Genomic DNA, 23,047 nt, shown 5'->3' with positions numbered 1-23,047 from the left:
GTAACTGGTTTGGATTCTTCTTAATCTTTTTTTTTTTTTTGTTTCCTTTGTTTTCATGACACACTGCAAAGATTGCATGAGCGTCTGGTATTCTTTCTAGAATGTTCTCCCACAATAAAGACAAAATACTTCAAAGCAAAAATGTATCGATATTAATGTATTACAATACCGACGAAGAAAAAGATTATATTAGGCACAGACAACGACGGAAATAGATGGACATTTTTTAATGAAAACAGTTACAATGGTGTAAAGGTGGGAATTATTTAATAATAGAAACAATGTTCGATGTTATTTGAGACTGCGAAAAAAAAAAAACAAGATACAAGGTGAATCTGAAAAATTCAATGAATGGTCTCAGGAAATAAAAGAAGTAAGTGGTACAAACAACCTACCTTCTCTGGTCTGCAAAGAAACCACCATGTTTATGACTAAATGACAGTGTACAACATGGAGTGGTTCAAATGGCTCTAAGCACTATGGGACTTAGACTCAGAACTACTTAAACCTAATTAACCTGCGACCGTAGCAGCAGCGCGGTTCCGGGCTGAAGGGCCTAAAACCGCTCGGCCACAGCGGTCGGCTCATCATGGAGTGACACAATGTTTGATGTGCGTAGGTGATTTGAAAACTATATTTAAACTGCCGGAACCAATTATCTTTACATATGTTTATTGCGCTGGATCTACATTCGCAAGCCACCTAACGGTATGTAGTGGATGGTACTTACGGTGTCACTAACTGATTCCCCCTTCCCTGTTCCATTTGCGAATGGCACGTTGGAAGAAAGATTGTCGGTAAGCCTGTGTATTAGCTCTAATTTCGCGAACTTTCTCGTCGTGGTCATTCAACGAGCTGCATGTGGGAGGAAGTGATATGTTGTCCGACTCTTCCCGTAAAGTACTCTCTCGAATTTTCAATAGTACACAAAAGCTCTACGCGATGCACAATGTGGCATCAACGTTCGATACCACACTTGTTAGGGGTTGCAGTTATCGACCGCGGTCCGTACTAGTATCGCTGGAGCCGCGAGTCGAGACTAGCGCCGCTCCGCGGCTTGCAGCAAGTCTCTGGCGTGCGCTCGGCCACTCTTGCTCGGGAGGTCAAGTAGGAAGGTAGTGGAGCCTTGAGCTGATAGTAAACAACCTCTAACAAGGCTCACAAGGCTCCTAGTTAAAGTACGGCCTATGTGATGCCTCTGTAGCTCTCTGTTTGTAATTATATTCATCCTATGAAGACTCCTGTAGCAGCAGTTAAGTACAATATAATATTTTTACCAACGGCTTCTAATTATTTTAGTCGTTGCAGCCCAGACCATGCAGCCAGCTCCTTATCGACTACACTGACAAACCTACTGTATATGCAAAGAAGAAATTTGTATGTTTCTATTTAGCACTGGCCACCAGTCATTCACATGGGCGACGATTCGTTCGTAGTCATCATAACACACAACACTTCCCTTTTAAAGTCTGTCACTGGAGATTGCTGAGCATATTTGTAACGCTCTAGAGCGAACTAAACGATCCCGGGACGTAACGCACCGCTCTTCGTTAGATCTTCTCTATCTGTTCTATCAGCCGTATCTGGTAAGGATCCCATATTGATGGACAACATTCAAGAATCATTCGAGTAGGCGCCTTATAACTTGGTAATTCGCGGCGGGCATTTCAGTGTGTCTACAAACAGTGATGTAATAACATATGCGGCGACGAAACACGACGTCTTAATTGTGGTCGGAAAAAGATCCTGAGAGAGAGAAACCGGAGACGCCTTTCACGCCTTGTGAGTCAAAATCGATTTCAATCCGACACGAATTGCTGCAGGCAGTAAACAGAGGTCCACCCCAAACTGTTAGCGAGAGAACATTGTGACGGGAACAACATGCAATTAACATTTCGACTCGGCCACTTCGCAAGAGGCCATTGATAACACAGGCACATAAAGACAACAGCAAAGTTCATTCAGCTAAACACTCCTTCACCACCAAGCGAGGTAGCGCAGTGGTAAACACACTGGACTCGAATTCGGGAGGGCGACTGTTCAAACACGCATCTACACTACTGGCCATAAAAATTGCTACACCACGAAGATGACGTGCTACAGACGCGAAATTTAACAGACAGCATATTGCTGTGACATGCAAATGATTAGCTTTCCAGAGCATTCACACAAGGTTGCCGTCGATGGCGACACCTACAACGTGCTGACATGAGGAAAGTTTCCAACCGATTTCTCATACACAAACAGCAGTTGACCGGCGTTGCCTGGTGAAACGTTGTTGTGATGCCTCGTGTAGGAGGAGAAATGCGTACCATCACGTTTCCGACTTTGATAAAGGTCGGATTGTAGCCTATCGCGATTGTGGTTTATCGTATCGCGACATTGCTGCTCGCGTTGGTCGAGATCCAATGACTGTTAGCAGAATATGGAATCGGTAGGTTCAGGAGGGTAATGCGGAACGCCGTGCTGGATCCCAACGGCCTCGTACACTAGCAGTCGAGATGACAGCCATCTTATCCGCATGGGTGTAACGGATCGTGCAGCCACGTCTCGATCCCTAACTCAACAGATGGGGACGTATGCAAGACAACAACCATCTGAACGAACAGTTCGACAACGTTTGCAGCAGCATGGACTATCAGCTCGGAGACCATGGTTGCGGTTACCCTTGACGCTGCATCACACACAGGAGCGCCTGCGATGGTGTACTCAACGACGAGCCTGGGTGCACAAATGGCAAATCGTCATTTTTTCTGATGAATCCAGGTTCTGTTTACAGCATCATGATGGTCGCATCCGTGTTTGGCAACATCGCGGTGAACGCACATTGGAAGCGTGTATTCGTCATCGCCATACTGGCGTATCACCCAGCGTAATGGTATGGGGTGCCATTAGTTACACGTCTCGGTCACCTCTTGTTCGCACTGATGGCGCTTTGAACAGTGGACGTTACATTTCAGATGTGTTACGACCCGTGGCTCTACCCTTCATTCGATCCCTGCGAAACCACACATTTCAGCAGGATAATGCACGACTGCATGTTGTAGGTCCTGTACGGGTCTTTCTGGATACAGAAAATGTTCCACTGCTGCCCTGGCCAGCACATTCTCCAAATCTCTCACCCGTTGAAAACGTCTGGTCAATGGTGGCCGAGCAACTGGCTCGTGACAATACGCCAGTCACTACTCTTGACGAACTGTGGTATCGTGTTGAAGCTGCATGGGCAGCTGTACCTGTACACGCCATCCAAGCTCTGTTTGACTCAATGCCTAGGCGTATCAAGGTCATTATTACGGCCGGGGGTGGTTGTTCTGGGTACTGATTTCTCAGGATCTATGCACCCAAATTGCGTGAAAATGTAATCACATGTCAGTTCTAGTATAATATATTTGTCCAATGAATACCCGTTTCTCGTCTGCATTTCTTCTTGTTGTAGCAATTTTAATGGCCAGTAGTGTATTATCATAATCGTTTCTTCCTATGTAGGTTGGCGTCGGCAAAATATTTTCGCATACGGAGGAGAAAGTTTGTGATTGAAATTTCGTGAGAAGATTCCGCCGCAACGAAAAACGTCTATGTTTTAATTATGTCCACCCCAAATCCTGTATCATGCCAGTGACAGTCTCTCCCGTATTTCGCGATAATACAAAACGTGTTGCTCTGCTTTGAACTTTCTCGATGTACTCCGTCAATCATATCTGGTAAGGATCCCAGACTGCCCAGCAGTACTCCAAAAGAGGACAAGCGTAATGCAGACAGTCTCTTTAGTAGATCTGTTGCATTTTTTAAGTGTTCTGCCAATAAAATGCACTCTTTGGTTTGTGTTCTTTCCGATTTAAGTTGTTCGTAGCTGTAATTCCTAGGTATTTAGTTGAATTTACCGCCGTTAGATTTGACTGATTCATCGCGTAACCGAAGTTTAACGGATTCCGTTTAACACTCATGTGGCTGACCTCACACTTTTCGTTATTTAGGGTCAGTTGCCAATTTTCGCATCATACATGTATCTTTTCTAAATCGTTTTTGAATTTTTCTTGATCTTCTGATGACTTTACAGATGATAGACGACAGCTTCACCGCAAACAATCTAAAGACGGCTGCTTATATTGTCCAACTATCCAGATTTAGGTTTTCCGTGGTTTCCCTAAATCGTGTAAGGTGGCTATAATTTCGCACCTTACAAGCACCCATCCACATACTTGCAGTTCCTGAGTGTTCACCAGAGTCTATCACCGTCTTCTCGTAGTTGAAGTCTTTATCAGCTGTATCGGCTGCAATGGGCCTACTCGGCCCCGCTGGCGTCTCGCTGCGGAATCTCCAAACTGCCGGCACTGGCTCTGAATCTGCATCTGAATCTCCGCCTCTATCTATTCCGCTGCCTGGCCTTTTATTTCATGTCTCATGTACTTGGGTGCACACGAGTTAATTTGTTTCACAAGACCCTTTCATTTCTAAGTGATCGGATTGCACAAGAATGCCTATGGTTCCACACGACACTCTCGTTTCTAATTGGTCAGCTTGGGCAAGAATGCCTTTGGTTCCACACGACATTTTCGTTTCTAGCTGCACACAACTTAATTTGGTTCCACACGAGTTTTTTCCGCACGTGGCTGACACTCTGTCTTGCTGTATTATCGCCCTGGTGTTTGCGTTTTTCATTGCGCAAGTTTGCTTCATGCTGCTTCCTCTGGCAGGAAGTCACACACTAAGTTATTTGATCAACAAGCCATACTTGGCAGCCTCCGCCGCTTATCGTGTCCCTACGTCCTGGTGGACTATTTCTTAATGTTGGCTGGCTGTTTGTCTATGAGGTCTGGACTCCTATTATGGTGACAAAAGCAAGTATAAAAATTAAAATTTTCTACAGTCACAACAGATAGGTTGTACATCGTATATATGAATATATAAAGGAGACTGACATTGTCACGTACGCCTTGTAAATAATTGTTAACGCTTATTGCATGAAAGGTGACGGAGTGTCTTTATTATCATACTAGTAGAAGCTGCGAGCGACAGTGCGAATGAAACGGCAGGCGGAAGCCGTGGTTGGAAGGCCACGGAGGTGTGTTGGTCCTGCTTAAACACGGGAAGTAGCAAGACGGACGTCGTGGCACCTGGGCTGTGGAGCATAATAGGGGGACGGCCGGGCGCTTTTGTAGTAGGGCCGGAAGAGTAACCGGATAATACTTCCGAACTCTGCAAATCTTGAACGTAGGTGAGAGGAACGAAGAAGCGGCACCTCGGAAACCACGCAGGCTGGGTTATTTCTAAGGATTTTTACTCAGAAGCGTACCATTGTACGAGTACAGGTTTTTCCTCGCAAACTTTCCGCGCTTCACGACAAAAGACTAAAATATGGTTGGTCGGCGTTCGGAAGAATCTGTAGAGAGGGAGAATATTCCGTGGTTTCGGGAATATGATTCGTTTTAGGAATTACGATGGTTGGGAGCTGAGCCTTGCTGGGAGACCAGCGGTGGAGAGACAGGGTGTCCCGTTGTGAGTGCCCGTGTGTGACGGTCGCTCGATATCAGCTTTGTTGGTACAGACGGACTTGCTGTCTTTGCTCTCAGGAGAGTTTATTGTTAGAACAGTTAGGCACTGTACTGTTGCGAACCTATACGATTCTGGACTTCACCTCCGGATTGGAAGCCGCTGTTGAGTATGCAGCGTTCAGTAAGTGAGAGCACTTTCTCTGTCTATACTTACGGTGAGACGTTATCTGAACTCCGTCCTTTGTGCTGGGAGTTCGCGTTTCTCGTCTGTAGAATACAGAGAGGAAAAGACAGTATTAGTGTATATTAGTCAGACACCCGCCAGGGTAGCCGAGAGCGCTAACGCGCGCTTCCTGGACTCGGGTAGGCGCGCCGGCCCCGGCTCGAATCCGGCCGACGGATTAACGACGAGGGCCGGTGTGCCGGCCAGCCTGGGTGTGGTTTTTAGGCGGTTTTCCACATCCCGATAGGTGAATTCCGGGCTGGTTCCCACGTTCCGTGTCAGTTACACGCATCACAGACATTTGAAACACGTCCGCACTATTTCACTATCTACACTCAATGCAGACAGTTGGGGTACACTGATTCCGTCCTGGGAGGTACGGGATGGCGGCAGGAAGGGCATCCGGCCATCCATATCGAATATATTGGTTCCCCCTACTTATACCTCCCGAGGAGATCACGAATGTAAAATTAGAGAGATTCGAGCGCGCACGGAGGCTTTCCGGCAATCGTTCTTCCCGCGAACCATACGCGACTGGAATAGAAAAGGGAGGTAATGACAGTCGCACGTAAAGTGCTCTCCGCCAAACACCGTTGGGTGGCTTGCGGAGTATAAATGTAGATGTACGTGTAGAACATTGCCAAATCCGTTGTGACAAAGCCGACCCAGCGATCGCTGCGGGACTATGGCGTAAGCGAAAGAAAATGTATATTAGAGAACCGCCTTCTGCCGTCCTAGTGTTTGAAAGAGTTTATTTGTGGCTGGAGTTCTTCCATCGTCTCAGACGAGTACAAGAACCATCACTTCGACCACTGGACGCAATACATACGGTGATAACGCAAATTGCTTCGGCTTATTAGGGCTATAAAAGCTAAACAGCTGTGATCACGTTAGTTTATTTCTACTGAGGTTCCACACCACCGTAGATTATCTTTGAAAGTAGTGTCTTCTAGTGTTTGGTACGTAGGTGATGGCAGTCGTCTCGCGTTATTGAAATTAGATCAAATTCTCAGCGAGTGGCTTAACCTGGATGAGATGTACTTGCGCATCCTTGTGGACCCACTTCCTGACCAAATCCAAGCTTTAATGATTTCTCTAGGGGTGACCAGGTTTGTCTGGTCGCTTACCTTAATTAACGAGTGTGGATCTCGGACTCGGTGACTTTCACTTTTCAGCTCCTGTCGCCCCCACGGATTCGAAACTGATACGCATCAACTCGACGTCGATATCGCTGAACCTGCGCTCGTGGGAGGACGGCGGCTGCCCCATCACGTCCGTGGTGGTGGAGTACAAGGCGCGGCGCGAGCCGGCGTGGACGCTGGTGTCCAACAACGCGCAGGTGGCGCCCAGCGGCGGGGGCGGAGACCTGCCCGTGCTGGACCTGAGCGCCGGCACCGCCTACCTGCTGCGCGTCACGGCGCACAACAGCGCCGGCTCCACCGTCGCCACCTACGCGTTCGCCACGCTCACTCACGCCGGCGGTAAGCCATCTCACGGCTCGCTCGTGACAAGTAGCTTTGCTGTCCTGACGATTACATGGGGAGGGGTGGAGGTGTAAACTTCTGTATATACCCATCATGACAATTGTTTTTCAACGTTGCATCTCTCTAATAGGAAACGAAGAGTGTCAGTGGGAGATAGCCCTGGATTAAGCTATCATGCATCATTCAGTTGGGCACTGTCACATTTTAAATATACCCATACATAGACGATTTTCAGGCAGAACCAGCTGTACTATATCACTGAACGCTATTGTGTACAGTGGTCGATGTGCAATGACTAGTTTTCGTGGAAAGTGCTGGGAGAGTTCATTCGGTTGTTCGGCAAGGGAGGCAGACATTGTTTGCATTGTGATTCTTCTGTCTCTCCCAGCTTATTTCTTGCTCGAACGGTCCACGGGTGTACTGCCGGTCCATAGTGTCCAACGGGCACAGTATTTCGACGATCAGACATCTACATCTACATTTATAATCCGCCTGCCACCCAACGGTGTGTGGCGGGGAGCACTTTACGTGCCACTGTCATTACCTGCGTTTCCTGTTCCAGTCGCGTACGGTTCGCGGGAAGAACGACTGTCTGAAAGCCTCCGTGCGCGCTCGAATCTCTCTACATTCGTGATCTCCTCGGGAGGTATAAGCAGGGCAAGCAATATATTCGATACGTCATCCAGCAACCCATCCTCTCGAACCCTGGACAGCAAGCTACAGCGCGATGCAGAGCGCCTCTCTTGCAGAGTCTGCCACTTGAGTTTGCTAAATATCTCCGTAACGCTATCACGCTTACCAAATAACCCTGTGACGAAACGCGCCGCTCTTCTGTGGATCTTCTCTATCTCCTCCGTCAACCCGACCTGGTACGGATCCCACACTGATGAGCAATACTCAAGTTTAGGTCGAACGAGTGTTTTGTAAGCCACCTCCTTTGTTGATGGATTACATTTTGTAAGGACTCACCCAATGTATCTCAACCTGGTACCCACCTTACCAACAATTAATTCTATGTGATCATTCCACTTCAAATCGTTCCGCACGCATACTCCCAGATATTTTACAGAAGTAACTGCTACCAGTGTTTGTTCCGCTATCATATAATCATACAATAAAGGATCCTTCTCTCTATGTATTCGCAATACATTACATTTGTCTATGTTAAGAGTCAGTTGCCACTCCCTGCACCAAGTGCCTATCCGCATCAGATCTTCCTGCATTTCGCTGCAATTTTCTAATTCTGCAACTTCTCTGTATACTATAGCATCATCCGCGAAAAGCCGCATGGAACTTCCGACACTATCTACTAGGTCATTTATATACAGGGTGAGTCACCTAACATTACCGCTGGATATATTTCTTAAACCACATCAGTTACTGACGAATCGATTCCACAGACCGAGCGTGAGGTGAGGGGCTAGTGTAATTGGTTAATACAAACCATAAAAAAATGCACGGAAGTATGTTTTTTAACACAAGCCTACGTTTTTTTTAAATGGAACCCCGTTAGTTTTGTTAGCACATCTGAACATATAAACAAATACGTAATCAGTGCCGTTTGTTTCATTCTAAAATGTTAATTAGATCCGGAGATATTGTAACCTAAAGTTGACGCTTGAGTAGCACTCCTCCGTTGTTCGATCGTGTGTATCGGAGAGCACCGAATTACGTAGGGATCCAAAGTGAACGGTGATGGACCTTCGGTACAGAAGAGACTGGAACAGCACATTACGTCCACATGCTAACACCTTTCTATGGGTCTTTTTCACTGACGCACATATACATTACCATGAGGGGTGAGGTACACGTACACACGTGGTTTCCGTTTTCAATTACGGAGTGGAATAGTGTGTCCCGACATGTCAGCCCAATAGATGTTCAATGTGGTGGCCATCATTTGCTGCACAAAATTGCAATCTCTGGCGTAATGAATGTCGTACACGCCGCAGTACATCTGGTGTAATGTCGCCGCAGGCTGCCACAATACGTTGTTTCATATCCTCTGGGGTTGTAGGCACATCAGGTACACATTCTCCTTTAACGTACCCCACAGAAAGAAGTCCAGAGGTGTAAGATCAGGAGAACGGGCTGGCCAATTTATGCGTCCTCCACGTCCTATGAAACGCCCGTCGAACATCCTGTCAAGGGTCAGCCTAGTGTTAATTGCGGAATGTGCAGGTGCGCCATCATGCTGATACCACATACGTCGACGCGTTTCCAGTGGGACATTTTCGAGCAACGTTGGCAGATCATTCTGTAGAAACGCGGTGTATGTTGCAGCTGTTTGGGCCCCTGCAATGAACTGTTTGTTACAACACGCAAGTGAACGTCGGAGGTTTCAAGCGTCAACTTTAGGTTACAATATCTCCGGATGTAATTAACATTTTACAATGCAACAAACGGCACTGATTACATATTTGTTTATATGTTCAGATGTGCTAACAAAACTAACGTGGTTCCATTTAAAAAAACGTAGGTTTGTGTTAAAAAAACATCCATCCGTGCATTTCTGTATGGTTTGTATTAAACAGTTACACTAGCCCCTCTCCTCACGTTCAGTCTGTGGAATCGGTTCGTCAGTATTTGATGTGGTTTACGAAATATATCCAGCGGTAACGTTAGGTGACTCACCCTGTATATTGTGAAAAGCAATGGTCCCATAATACTCCCCTGTGGCACGCCAGAGGTTACTTTAACGTCTGTAGACGTCTCTCCATTGAGAACAACATGCTGTGTTCTGTTTGCTAAAAACTCTTCAATCCAGCCACACAGCTGGTCTGATATTCCGTAGGCTCTTACTTTGTTTATCAGGCGACAGTGCGGAACTGTATGGAACGCCTTCCGGAAGTCAAGGAAAATGGCATCTACCTGGGCGCCTGTATCTAATATTCTCTGGGTCTCATGAACAAATAAAGCGAGTTGGGTCTCACACGATCGCTGTTTCCAGAATCCATGTTGATTCCTACAGAGTAGATTCTGGGTTTCCAGAAACGACATGATACGCGAGCAAAAAACATGTTCTAAAATTCTACAACAGATCGACGTCAGAGATATAGGTCTATAGTTTTGCGCATCTGCTCGACGACCCTTCTTGAACACTGGGACTACCTGTGCCCTTTTCCAATCATTTGGAACCGTCCGTTCCTCTAGAGACTTGCGGTACACGGCTGTTAGAAGGGGGGCAAGTTCTTTCGCGTACTCTGTGTAGAATCGAATTGGTATCCCGTCAGGTCCAGTGGACTTTCCTCTGTTGAGTGATTCCAGTTGCTTTTCTATTTCTTGGACACTTATTTCGATGTCAGCCATTTTTTCGTTTGTGCGAGGATTTAGAGAAGGAACTGCAGTGCGGTCTTCCTCTGTGAAACAGCTTTGGAAAAACGTGTTTAGTATTTCAGATTTACGCATGTCATCCTCTGTTTCAATGCCGTCATCATCCCGGAGTGTCTGGATATGCTGTTTCGAGCCACTTACTGATTTAACGTAAGATCAGAACTTCCTAGGATTTTCTGTCAAGTCGGTACACAGAATTTTACTTTCGAATTCACTGAACGCTTCACGCATAGCCCTCCTTACGCTAACTTTGACATCGTTTAGCTTCTGTTTGTCTGAGAGGTTTTGGCTGCGTTTAAACCTGCAGTGAAGCTCTTTTTGCTTTCGCAGTAGTTTCCTAACTTTGTTGTTGAACCACGGTGCGTTTTTCCCGTCCCTCACAGTTTTACTCGACGCGTACCTGTCTAAAACGCATTTTACGATTGCCTTGATCTTTTTCCATAAACACTCAACATTGTCAGCGTCGCCATCTTCAGGTGCGCTGACGAACTGAGCTCCTGAAGGCGGGCGGTGGTCTTAAATCCCCTCCCCTCGCGAGGCGTTCTCTCGGCGGTCAGCACCCGCGCGTCAGCGGTCGGTGAGACGCTGGCGTCGGCGTCTGTGGTGGCGTCGGTGTAATTGCCTCGTCCGCCCTAGTCGCCCGTTCGTTTCCTTTGCTGAGCGTCTTTTTAATTAGACTCAATGCTGGTTCCCATGCCTGCTGAGGTTGTAGCCGCAGTCTCGGTTGATGAGTTCGTCCCTGGTTCTGCCTGTCCGTCCCTGGGACTGCGGCTACAACCTCAGTAGGCATGGGAACCAGCATTGAGTCTAATTAAAAAGACGCTCAGCAAAGGAAACGAATGGGCGACCAGGGCGGACGAGGCAATTACACCGACGCCATCACAGACGCCGACGCCAGCGTCTCACCGACCATTGTTTGCACTGTTTACCCGTCGTCTACGCGCTGCAATGACAGAATAGAGGTACACGCCCTGCAGTCTTTCTCAAATGATTTTAGAAAAACTATCTAGTAAAAAGTTTCGTTTAACTTTGCCTGTCAGCTCCATGATGACGTGCCCATCATTTCGTTAATGGTCACAGTTAATTCTGGTATTTGCATTTGCAAAATTTGAAAAACTTTGCAATGAAAAATAGGAGCCGCTGTGATTTTGCGTTTGGTGTATACTACATAATATGTTGCTCTACATGACGTATACCTAACATATTGATATATCAGTCTTACACATTTCCTTTTTCGGACGGACACACGTCCACATCGTCCGCTCATAGTAACCTCTCAAAACTTTGGCATCTCTTTCCCCACATCCACCACTGCTGGCGGCTCACCTCCAACCGCCCAACACTACGCGCTGTTCACATCTAACTACCCAACACTACACTAGCAAATATTCCAACAATGAGTCCAACCAGCCACAGACTGCACACGTCGCAGTCAGCGATTTTCATACAGAGCACTTCGTGGTGTACCAACATAAGAACCTTAACAGCCTACTTACAAGGTACACGCCTGGGTACAGTCATTGGTGCCATAGGTAACTGAAAACATTCTTCCATGAAGGCATTGGCCGTCTTTTCTCACAGTGGGATGAAGGTATTAACATTTCTGGCGATCTTTTGAAACAAAAACAGTTTACTTACATTTCTCATCTGTCTCGTTTCCATTTGTCTGCCCCCTCCATATCCAATACTACTCCAGTCCGTTACTCAATATTCTGACTGTTTTCACTCGACTGAAACGACACACTGACTACCTGAAAATGCGTGCCCGTTCGAATAAAACAATTTTACTTTGTCGAACTACAATGGCAAATGACTTTCTTGCAGGTTACCAAAGAACCGTGCGTCGGCATGTATGGTACGCTGTTGTATCTGCTACTCCAGGTGGCCTGTTGTCTCTCAGATAAATCACAGTGCATTAACTGTAAGTTGGCCAATTGCCAGATGGGGTTGCGGACTGCAGCGGATGTGAGCCCGGCCACCACATTGACCGCCGCGGGGCGAGGAGCCGTTCAGGGGGGGGAGGAACAAACACCACCCGCATCCCGCAGTGCAGGCATCTTAACACTCAGACCAGTGAAGTACAAAATAGTGACACATCAGACAACAATGGCTACCTCACTCATTGCTCTCAGTTAGCAAATGTTGGCTGCAGCCAGAAACAAATTACTACCAGCCGAAACGTTCCAAATTTACCGATTGAGGTGTAGGCAGCCAACTGACCAACTTAACAAATAACATACTTTACAAGCCTAAGTAATATGGTTCATTCGGAAAGAGCAGAGACATTCATTTGGAGGTCTGTTGGATGACTGAGGCAGCTTCGCCATTCAGTAAGTAGAGTAAATAGAATTATGTGACTCAACCTCCTCTGTTCTCTGGCAGAGGTTTCTAATGGCCATGTTTTCGCTCTCCTGAGTTATTTCTGAAGCCATAATTATTTATTTTCTTTAATATTTTAAACATCTTCAACTGTTTACCCTGGTGGAGTGATGGGGCTACTCTTCCCAATTCCTTCCACCTCACCTTAGGCAAATCAGCACCTGTCTCCACCGCGATCTTCAGTTACATTTGCTTATATAACTAGTTACTTATGGTGACTGACTGAGGTAGACTCCATACCACAAATTCATTAAATCAAAACAAACATTCAAATTATTAAATGAAACGCCCACTCCTACATTGCTTGAAGGTATGACAGGTTTTCACCATTTCATTTTATTTTACTTGTTTTTGGCAATTCTAGTCTTCTCTTCATAGAAAACAGGTATGAAGCTCAAACACTTACACGTCAAACAGTTTTACAAACTACGACTGATATCTACGTCCCATATTAGCTCATTTCTCTTGTCGACCTTAAACATCGATTTACTTGGAATGATAGTTAACTTTGATTTTATTTGCCGCTTTTATCAGCAATATTGTGTCTTGGTGTTAGATAAACAAAGAACATTTCTGCAATATCTGAACCAACCTCTGAAATACTCAGTTTCAACAAGGAAACTAGTCATTTGTCGTTACAGGTCCAATGACCGGATGAGTTCGCAGTTTGTTGTAGTGTTTCTGAACATGTTGGTGGATTTGTGACCTGCTTCGTAGCCAGAGAACATATTTTCGGATGTGTTACACATCGTTACTTTTTTTTCCTGGAGACGATGTCTTATAGTTTCGAAGTTGACTGCGGTTCTTTGGAAACCAATGAAGACAGCAGTTTCAACATAAAAATAAAAAGGAGTAAAGGGTATTTATTTTCGCAGTGAAAATGTTAGTATATGAATCTCCATTTCTTCGGTGCTCCCGAAGCTACAAAGCTAACCACTTCTCCATATATGAGCACGCAAATCATTCAGAGATCTATCCATCCTTCCAGACACAGCATAATCATCCATTTCTTTCTCATTCCAGATCTCCTCTTCTCCACACACTTTTCTTGCTTTTCCATTGTCTTAGTTTGGAATTATCAGTTACTTTCTCCTAATTTTCTTCCCCAAACTTCATCCTGCAGAAAATCCACATTACCAGCTGCCTTTCACCACTCTCACACCATCCGCTAACTTCATCCTTCTAATCAACAAATCCCACTTCTCAACCATCCGTATTCCGTGACATTTACAAAACCTCGTACCAACAGTACTAGCAACTATCTCTGTAACCAACAAGAAAATCAATATTTTATCATTAACAAAGCTCAAAGAAAGTAGATATTTTAATTTATGTAGTAGTTTAGCCACGAGTCCATTAGACTCGAAATTTATTTACCAGAGGGCAGTATTGCAGATGAGCTGACCTACGTATTAGAAACTCATCTTAAACTAACAATCAGCCAATTTATAGCCCTCATCATGAATGCGCCACAGTTAGCTTCATAAATAATTCGAAAGAAAATTAGGCACAAAGAAACCCGGCACTCTCCATTGTAGTGGCTAATAACAATTAATTTATAGAATCTATGACATGTGTTTTTTAGTTGTATATGCTAATGAATCACGGAATTTTATAGTAGTTTCGTGATGGAAGTTTGGAAACAGTGCTTTGCACACATTTCTCTGATAGTGTTACAGTTTCATTACAAATACTAGCTTCTAGAGACAGGTAGTCACACGCTTGTCCAGAAACAGAGTGGAGAAGGAAGAACATCCAAAACCGAATATAAAAACAAACAGAATAATCATCTTAATACCAAAGAAAACAGGGCTAGAATTAAAGAAATTTTGGGTATTGTTCTGCCTAAGTGATAGAAATTAAGATTGCTTACCTCTGCTTTGGAACTGTCTGCAGCTACTGTGTCACCAGAGTTGATGGTGCATTCCGAGTACAGCAACAGGGACCTATACACAGGGATCAACGTCATTGTACCTATCGTCACCGGAGTCTCATTCCTAGTCATCCTGGCAGCGGGCCTCTTGCTCTACCTTCGAAGAATCTCAGGAAGGCTTTCACAGGATAAGTACGAAGGTAATTTCCATAGATTTTTGATAATTACGTTTCATTAAATTTTGCTCAAAGACATAATCTTTACTTATCAACTCATTAGTATCCACATCACAGTAAAACCATTTAACTTGGTAAAGTTTCCTTTCAATTTCACTAAATTGTGTTTGTTCATTTGAATACTTAATACTGAAAACATTGACATAGCACTTCTCCACATACATAAATATACATACATACATTAATCCTTGTTCCAAAGATCATGAATACGGCATTTCGTAATGATGTGGAACGTATCACTTTAACATAAGTTTTATTTACACAAAATAATTATTTAATTAATTTTTTTACAGTTACTACTTCATATCTAAGAAATCATCTGTCAAACTGTTATTACGATTTGGCAAATGACCAAAGAATTTTGTGGCAGCATAATTCACCACTTTCTGTGCCAAAGTGAGAGTTAATCCAGAATAGTGAATATCATCGCCGGCCGGGGTGGCCGCGCAGTTCTAGGCGCTACAGTCTGGAACAGCGTGACTGCTACAGTCGCAAGTTCGAATCCTGCCTCGGGCATGGATGTGTGTGATGACCTTAGGTTAGTTAGGTTTAAGTAGTTCTAAGTTCTAGGGGACTGATGACCTCCAAAGTTAAGTCCCATAGTGCTCAGAGCCATTTGACCAGTTTTTTGAATATCATCCTTTCTTCTAGGGTTGTAGCTATGCACTTCACTGTTATTTTTGAATTGGGATGGGTTATTACTGACAAATTTCATTAGTGAATATATGTATTGCGAAGGTACTGTGAATATCCCGAGTTCCTTAAATAAATGTCTGCAAGGTGATGTTGGGTGGGCTCCAGCTATTATTCTGATCACACGCTTTTCTGCAATGAATACTTTCTCTCTTAATGACGGATTGCCCCAAAATATGATGCCATATGAATGCAATGAATGAAAACAGGTATAGTAGGCTAATTTACTGATATGTTTATCACTAAAATTTGCAATAATCCTAATAGCATCAGTAGCTGATCCTAACTGTTCCAGCATATCATCGATGTGTTTGTTCGAATTCAATTTCTCATCAATGCACACACCCAGAAATTTTGAGTATTCTACCTTAGCAACAGACTTCCATTCATAGTCTATGTTTATCAATGGTGTTATGCGATTTCCTGTACAGAATTGTATAAACTGTGTTTTCTCATAATTTTGTGAGAGTCCATCTGCAGAGAACCGTTTAATAATTTTCTGAAACACATTATTTGCAATTTCCTCAGACGATTCTTGCTTCTTGGATGTGATTACTATACTTGTATCATCACCAAGAATAACTAACTCTGCATCTTCTTGAATACAGAGTGGCAAGTCATAATATATATTAAGAACAACAAGGGACCCAAGACTGAACCCTGTGGGACACCGTTCTTGATACCTCCCCAGTTAGTGGACTCTGTACCGTTAACGTCAACCTTCTGCATTCTTCCAGTTAAGTATGAATTAAACCATTTGTGCACTGTCCCTCTCATACCACAATACTTAAGCTTGTCTAGAAGAATTTCATGATTCACACAATCAAAAGCCTTAGATAGATCACAAAATATCCCAATGGGTGATGTTCGGTTATTCATTGCATTTAATATTTGATCAGTGAAAGCGTTTATAGCATTTTCTGTTGAAAAGCCTTTCTGAAAACCAAACTGACATTTTGTTAGTACTTGATTTTTACGAATATGTGATGCTACTCTTGAATACACTACTTCTTCAAGAATTTTGGATAAAGCTGTCAGAAGTGAGGTTGGGCGGTAGTTGTTAGCATCAAATCTATCCCCTATTTTATACAATGGTTTAACAATAGCATATTTCAGTCTATCTGAAAAAAATTCCCTGTTTCAGTGAGCTACTACATATGTGGCTGAGAATCCTACTTATTAATTGGGAACAAGCTTTTACTATTCTGTTGGAAATGCCATCCATCCCATGTGAGCTTTTACTTTCAGATGTCAGGCGTACTTCCATTGGTTAATATTATACAGGGTGATTCAAAAAGAATACCACAACTTTATAAAATGTGTATTTAATGAAAGAAACATAACATAACCTTCTGTTGTACATCATTACAAAGAGTATTTAAAAAGGTTTTTTTTCACTCAAAAACAAGTTCAGAGATGTTCAATATGGCCCCCTCCAGACACTCGAGCAATATCAACCCGATACTCCAACTCGTTCCACACTCTCTGTAGCATATCAGGCGTAACAGTTTGGATAGCTGCTGTTATTTCTCGTTTCAAATCATCAATGGTAGCTGGGAGAAGTGGCCAAAACACCATATCCTTAACATACCCCCATAAGAAAAAATCGCAGGGGGTAAGATCAGGGCTTCTTGGAGGCCAGTCATGGGCTGCCTGGCGGCCGATCCATCGCCTCGGGTAGTTACGGACAGATAAGTGCCAATGTGGTGGCGCTCCATCCAGTTGATTGTGGAATTTGCAGCTCTCTGTTAGCTCTGCGAGTCGATTCTCCTGGGCTGCGAACAAATGCTTGCTGGATGCGTGCTACATTTTCATCACTCGTTCTCGGCCGTCCAGAACTTTTCCCTTTGCACAAACACCCATTCTCTGTAAACTGTTTATACCAATGTTTAATACATCACCTATCAGGAGGTTTAACACCATACTTCGTTCGAAATGCACGCTGAACAACTGTCGTCGATTCACTTCTGCCGTACTCAATAACACAAAAAGCTTTCTGTTGAGCGGTCGCCACCTTAGCATCAACTGACGCTGACGCCTAGTCAACAGCGCCTCAAGCGAACAAATGTACAACTAAATGAAACTTTATAGCTCCCTTAATTCGCCGACAGATAGTGCTTAGCTCTGCCTTTTGTCGTTGCAAAGTTTTAAATTCCTAAATTTGCGGTATTCTTTTTGAATCACCCTGTATTTAATGAGTGCAGTAGTGCTCTACAAAAACTACGGTTCAGTAGTTTTGATAAATACATAAATGAGGTCGTCAATGGTAGGATTACCGGATGTATTGGTAGCATTGGCAAGAAGAGAAACACAAATGAATGTGTAAGACAGGAACTGGGAGCCAACGACTTCTCTTTGCTTCTTTTTATTTCACATAGAGGAAAGTTGCCACTCACCATATAGCGGAGATGCTGAGTATTTTTATTTTATTTTTTTTTTTTTTAGATAATTAGAACTGCCTATCGCTCTGTGTTAGTTCATTGTGTATTTTTTGTCCTCGCAGAATATGAACTGCACTTTATAAGTAGTAATAATTAGTTGATCACATAACTTCTGCATTTTTTACGTAGCCAAAGCATTTACTTCTGATGCAAGTACATGCACAAACATCAAAAATCTAGGTAATTATTGTTATTTGTAGTCAACAGACGGTTCTTCAGCATGATGAAAGACAACGGGTTATTGACAAAACGCGAAAGTTGTTCATGAATAACATAAACATGTTTTCTATAAGTTCGACGAAATATTGGAGCAATGTTTAATTTACTTCTGTTTCGGGTCTTTTAACTCTTTTATTTTTACTACACTATCCCTCTGTTTCACGTTACAGATAACAACATTCGAGTGAAGCCAGAATTAAACAATGACAGTTTCAACTCTGGTATAAATACTGTTTATTTTTAAATAACAGATAGAAGAATAAATATGTAGAACAAAAGTGTTTCGTAGGTTACGTGGCCCTTTAAATATTCTCACTGCTTTCTACACAGTTCACTGCTTCCGGTTTCTAGGGGAATCTTGTAAGACACTGATGCATACGTAAACAAAGCGATCGATATGAGATAAGACCGAAACGTATGCAACACACCTAATGTACAGGTAATGCGTGTACGATTTTAATTGGCCAAGGCTGCTAGGAAAACTACTGAAGCTACTCATACTTATGATAACCTGTGGTACCCTGTGGTAGTTTTAGAAATCTGTTAGTGAGCAACGAGCAACAGAAAATTGACAAACCCTTACCATTTCAATTCTTTGCTAACATATTTGCAAACCGATTGTTGTAAATAGTACATTACGCACTTTATTGAGAAATTTACAGTGAAATAACTGGAGAGAGCACATACAGGGTTATTACAAATGATTGAAGCGATTTCACAGCTCTACAATTTGTTTTATTTTATTTATTGATTTATTTAACCTGGCAAGATTAGGGCCATCAGGCCCTCTCTTACATCTAACCAGGCATTCTACTTATTTTACATTCATACGTTTTAGTAGGCATGTTAAACTACATCTAGTACAAAAAGTGAAATAAACAATTAGAAAGGTACACCTGGAAAAATACATACATATAGAGTTTACATTCGTAGATCATAAGTACTGTTATAATTAGACATTATTGAAGAGACAAATTTTAGATAGGAGTGCTGGCAGCAGGGAGTATGAGGGAGACTCATGGTGAAGGGAGGAGAAGAATAGACATGATGAAACATAATTAAGGAAATATAAAGGAAAAGAAGATTGCCTGGCTAATAGAGATATATGAGATGGAAGGCACCTCAGGAGCAAGATAGGAGACGCTAGCTTTGCTATTTGACAGATGAGAGGATTGGCCTGGTACATTAATTTTGTGGAGAACTTTATGAGGATGATAGTAGGAAATGCTTCAACTTCTTCTTAAAAGCAGCAGGAGATTGAATTTTGCGCAAGGTAAGGGGCAGTTTGTTCCAGAGGCGGACAGCGGCAACTGAGAAGGAGTTTGCAAAAGTTTTTGTTTTGTGAGTGGGCACAGTTAGGATACCAAATAAGAGTGACCTCGTGTTTCGATTATGATGGCATGACAGGTTTTTAATCTCTGAAGCAAGATACTGGGGTGCTTGCGCGACGGGGAGTCGGTGGAGTAGACATAGAGTGTGGTAGTCACGCAATTTGTCCGGCCGCAGCCACTTTAACTCGGAGTATGAAGCACTAACATGATCATATCGGCGAATGTTGCAGGTGTAACGCACACAGGCATTCATGGTTAGCTCTAGCCGTCTTTTGTTTTCACTACTCGTGCCTTGTTGAATCACATCACAATAGTGAAGGTTCGGTAGAACGAGTGCTTGCACGAGCTGGCGTTTCAAGTCCTGTGGAAATATGTTCCGAAACTTTTTGAGAGCACAGAGACAGGCAGACGTCTTTCGGCACACTGCGACTGTATTCTCCGCCCAGTTGAGATGCTCATCCAAAGTTACACCCAAGTTCTTCACTGTTTCCTGATATGGTATTGGAGTACCGTCGAGCAGAATAGGAGGTAGCCGTTCGCGGAATTCTGAACTTATTAATTTCTGATGGGCTATTAAGATTACTTGCGTCTTTTTTGCATTTAGTTTAAGCCCCAGGCTTTTCGCCCATGTCACTACCGAAGACAGATCATCATTCATCTGAGTGATTGCAGTGTTTACGTCTTCAGGTCTGACGCTTAGGTAGAGCTGGAGGTCGTCGGCATAGAAATGATATTTACAGGAGGACAGAACCGACGAAATATCGTTGACATATAAAGAAAACAAAAGTGGTCCTAAGACTGATCCTTGTGGCACTCCCGAGGAAACATGTTTCCAGGAAGATTTTTCATTTACGCAGACAACACATTGCTGTCTGTCTTTTAAGTAGCTTTCAAACCATCTCATTGCACTATCAGAGAAATTAAGCTGTTGCATTTTTCTGAGCAATATGTCAGAGTTAACAGTGTCAAAAGCTTTGCTGAAGTCCAGTAGCGTCAATATTGTTGCCTTTCGATTGTCGATGGCACGTTTCAGGTCATCTGTTACTTTAATTAGAGCAGTGTTTGTGCTGTGATATTTACGGAAACCGGATTGAAATTTGTCATATAGGCTGAATTCATGCAAGTGTTCAGTGATTTGGTCATGAACAACATATTCGAGTGCTTTGGAAACTGCAGGCAGTATGCTAATTGGTCGGTAATCACTAGGCAGTTGCGGGTTTTCGATCTTAGGGATGGGTCGTATTATGCTTCTTTTCCGTGCAGTGGGGTATATTCCGTTCACGAGGGAAAAATTAAATATGTCCGTTAAGACAGGTACTAACATATCGGCAACATTCTTAATCATAGTTATACCAATACTGTCGTTGCCTATTGCATCAGAAGAGATTCTCATTATTGCTTTTCTTGCCGTATTTGTTGTTACATGTTTTAGATGGAAGCTATCGTTGTTAGTTATCCTGTTTGGGGATTCTTGTGGACGGTAATTATCAGCCGTGCTGGTATTCAGGGGTGCAGAGAAGAATTCATTTAATTCGTTAGCTGACACATGAAAAGTAGTTTCCGATTTTGCCTTTCCGACCCCCTAGCTACGGAGATTCTTCCATAGAGTCGTGGGCGTCAGATCGCTGCATACAAGGGAGCGAGCGTGCCTGATTTTAGCATTGCGAATGCATTGTTTCACTCTGTTCCGTAGCTTTCTGTATTCCTCGAAACGCTCGGGTTTCGGATCTGCCTTGAAACGCCTGTGGGCAGCATCCCTATTAGTCATCATTTGACGTAATTCAGCTGTCAGCCATGGAGCAGGAGGTTTTCTTACACGGATTGTGCGCACAGGTGCATGTTTGTCATAGAGGGCAGTGAGTTTATCACCAAGTTCACTAATTTTGCCGTCGACTGCAGGTTCTCTGATTATTTGATGCCATGAGATTTCTGAGCAATCGGCTGTTAGAGCGTCAAGGTCAATAAGTTTCATGTTCCTACAAGTTATGTAACGCGATTTGATCCTTGGGGGCTTCACAGAGTAGGCCAGGAATATTACATCATGTGCTGAGAGGCCAGGGGCCGATGTTTGACCAACATCTCTTACTTTGTCAGTCTGTTTCGTTGCAATTACGTCTATAAGAGTATGACTGTGCGCTGTATGGTGTGTAGGTTGTAATGGAAGAATGTTCATGCTATTGCAACTAAACAGTCATCTTAGGTTTATTGCGGAGGGAGTGTCTCTTAGCAGGTCTACGTTCAAGTCACCCATTACGATGACATGTTCGTATTGACACTGGAGTGAATGTAATTCCGACTGGAAGGAACTCATTGAGTTTATTTTTGGCGGCTTGTACACGACGCCAGTCAAGAATTTCCGACTTTGTATATTTATTTCAATGAACATGAATTCAGCCTCTTTTTCTTCTTATTATTTGAGATATTTTCACAATGCTTTGCACACACATACAAAAACTCAAAAAAATTTTTTAGGCATTCACAAATATTCGATATGTGCCCCTTTAGTGATTCGGCAGACATCAAGCCGATAATCAAGTTCCTCCCACACTCAGCGCAGCATGTCCCCATCAATGAGTTCGAAAGCATCGTTGATGCGAGCTCGCAGTTGTGGCACGTTTCTTGGTAGAGGAGGTTTAAACACTGAATCTTTCACATAACCACACATAAAGAAATCGCATGGGGTTAAGTCGGGAGAGCGTGGAGGCCATGACATGAATTACTGATCATGATCTCCACCACGACCGATCCATCGGTTTTCCAATCTCCTGTTTAAGAAATGCCGAACATCATGATGGAAGTGCGGTGGAGCACCATCCTGTTGAAAGATGAAGTCACGCTGTCGGTCTCCAGTTGTGGCATGAGCCAATTTTCCAGCATGTCCAGATACATGTGTCCTGTAACGTTTTTTTCGCAGAAGAAAAAGGGGCCGTAAACTTTAATCCGTGAGATTGCACAAAACACGTTAATTTTTTGTGAATTGCGAATTTGCTGCACGAAAAAGGCGTGAGGATTCTCTATCGCCCAGATTCGCACATTGTGTCTGTTCGCTTCACCATTAAGAAAAAATGTTGCTTCATCACTGAAAACAAGTTTCGCACTGAACGCATCCTCTTCCATGAGCTGTTACAACTGCGCCGAAAATTCAAAGCGTTTGACTTTGTCATCGGGTGTCAGGGCTTGTAGCAATTGTAAACGGTAAGGCTTCTGCTTTAGCCTTTTCCGTAAGATTTTCCAAACCGTCGGCTGTGGTACGTTTAGCTCCCTGCTTGCTTTATTCGTCGACTTCCGCGGGCTACGCGTGAAACTTGCCCGCGCGCGTTCAACCGTTTCTTCGCTCACTGCA

This window comes from Schistocerca piceifrons, chromosome 2 (genome assembly GCF_021461385.2).
Source record: "Schistocerca piceifrons isolate TAMUIC-IGC-003096 chromosome 2, iqSchPice1.1, whole genome shotgun sequence".
NCBI classification, from domain to species: domain Eukaryota; kingdom Metazoa; phylum Arthropoda; class Insecta; order Orthoptera; family Acrididae; genus Schistocerca; species Schistocerca piceifrons.
Note: the sequence above shows the minus strand (reverse complement) of the source record.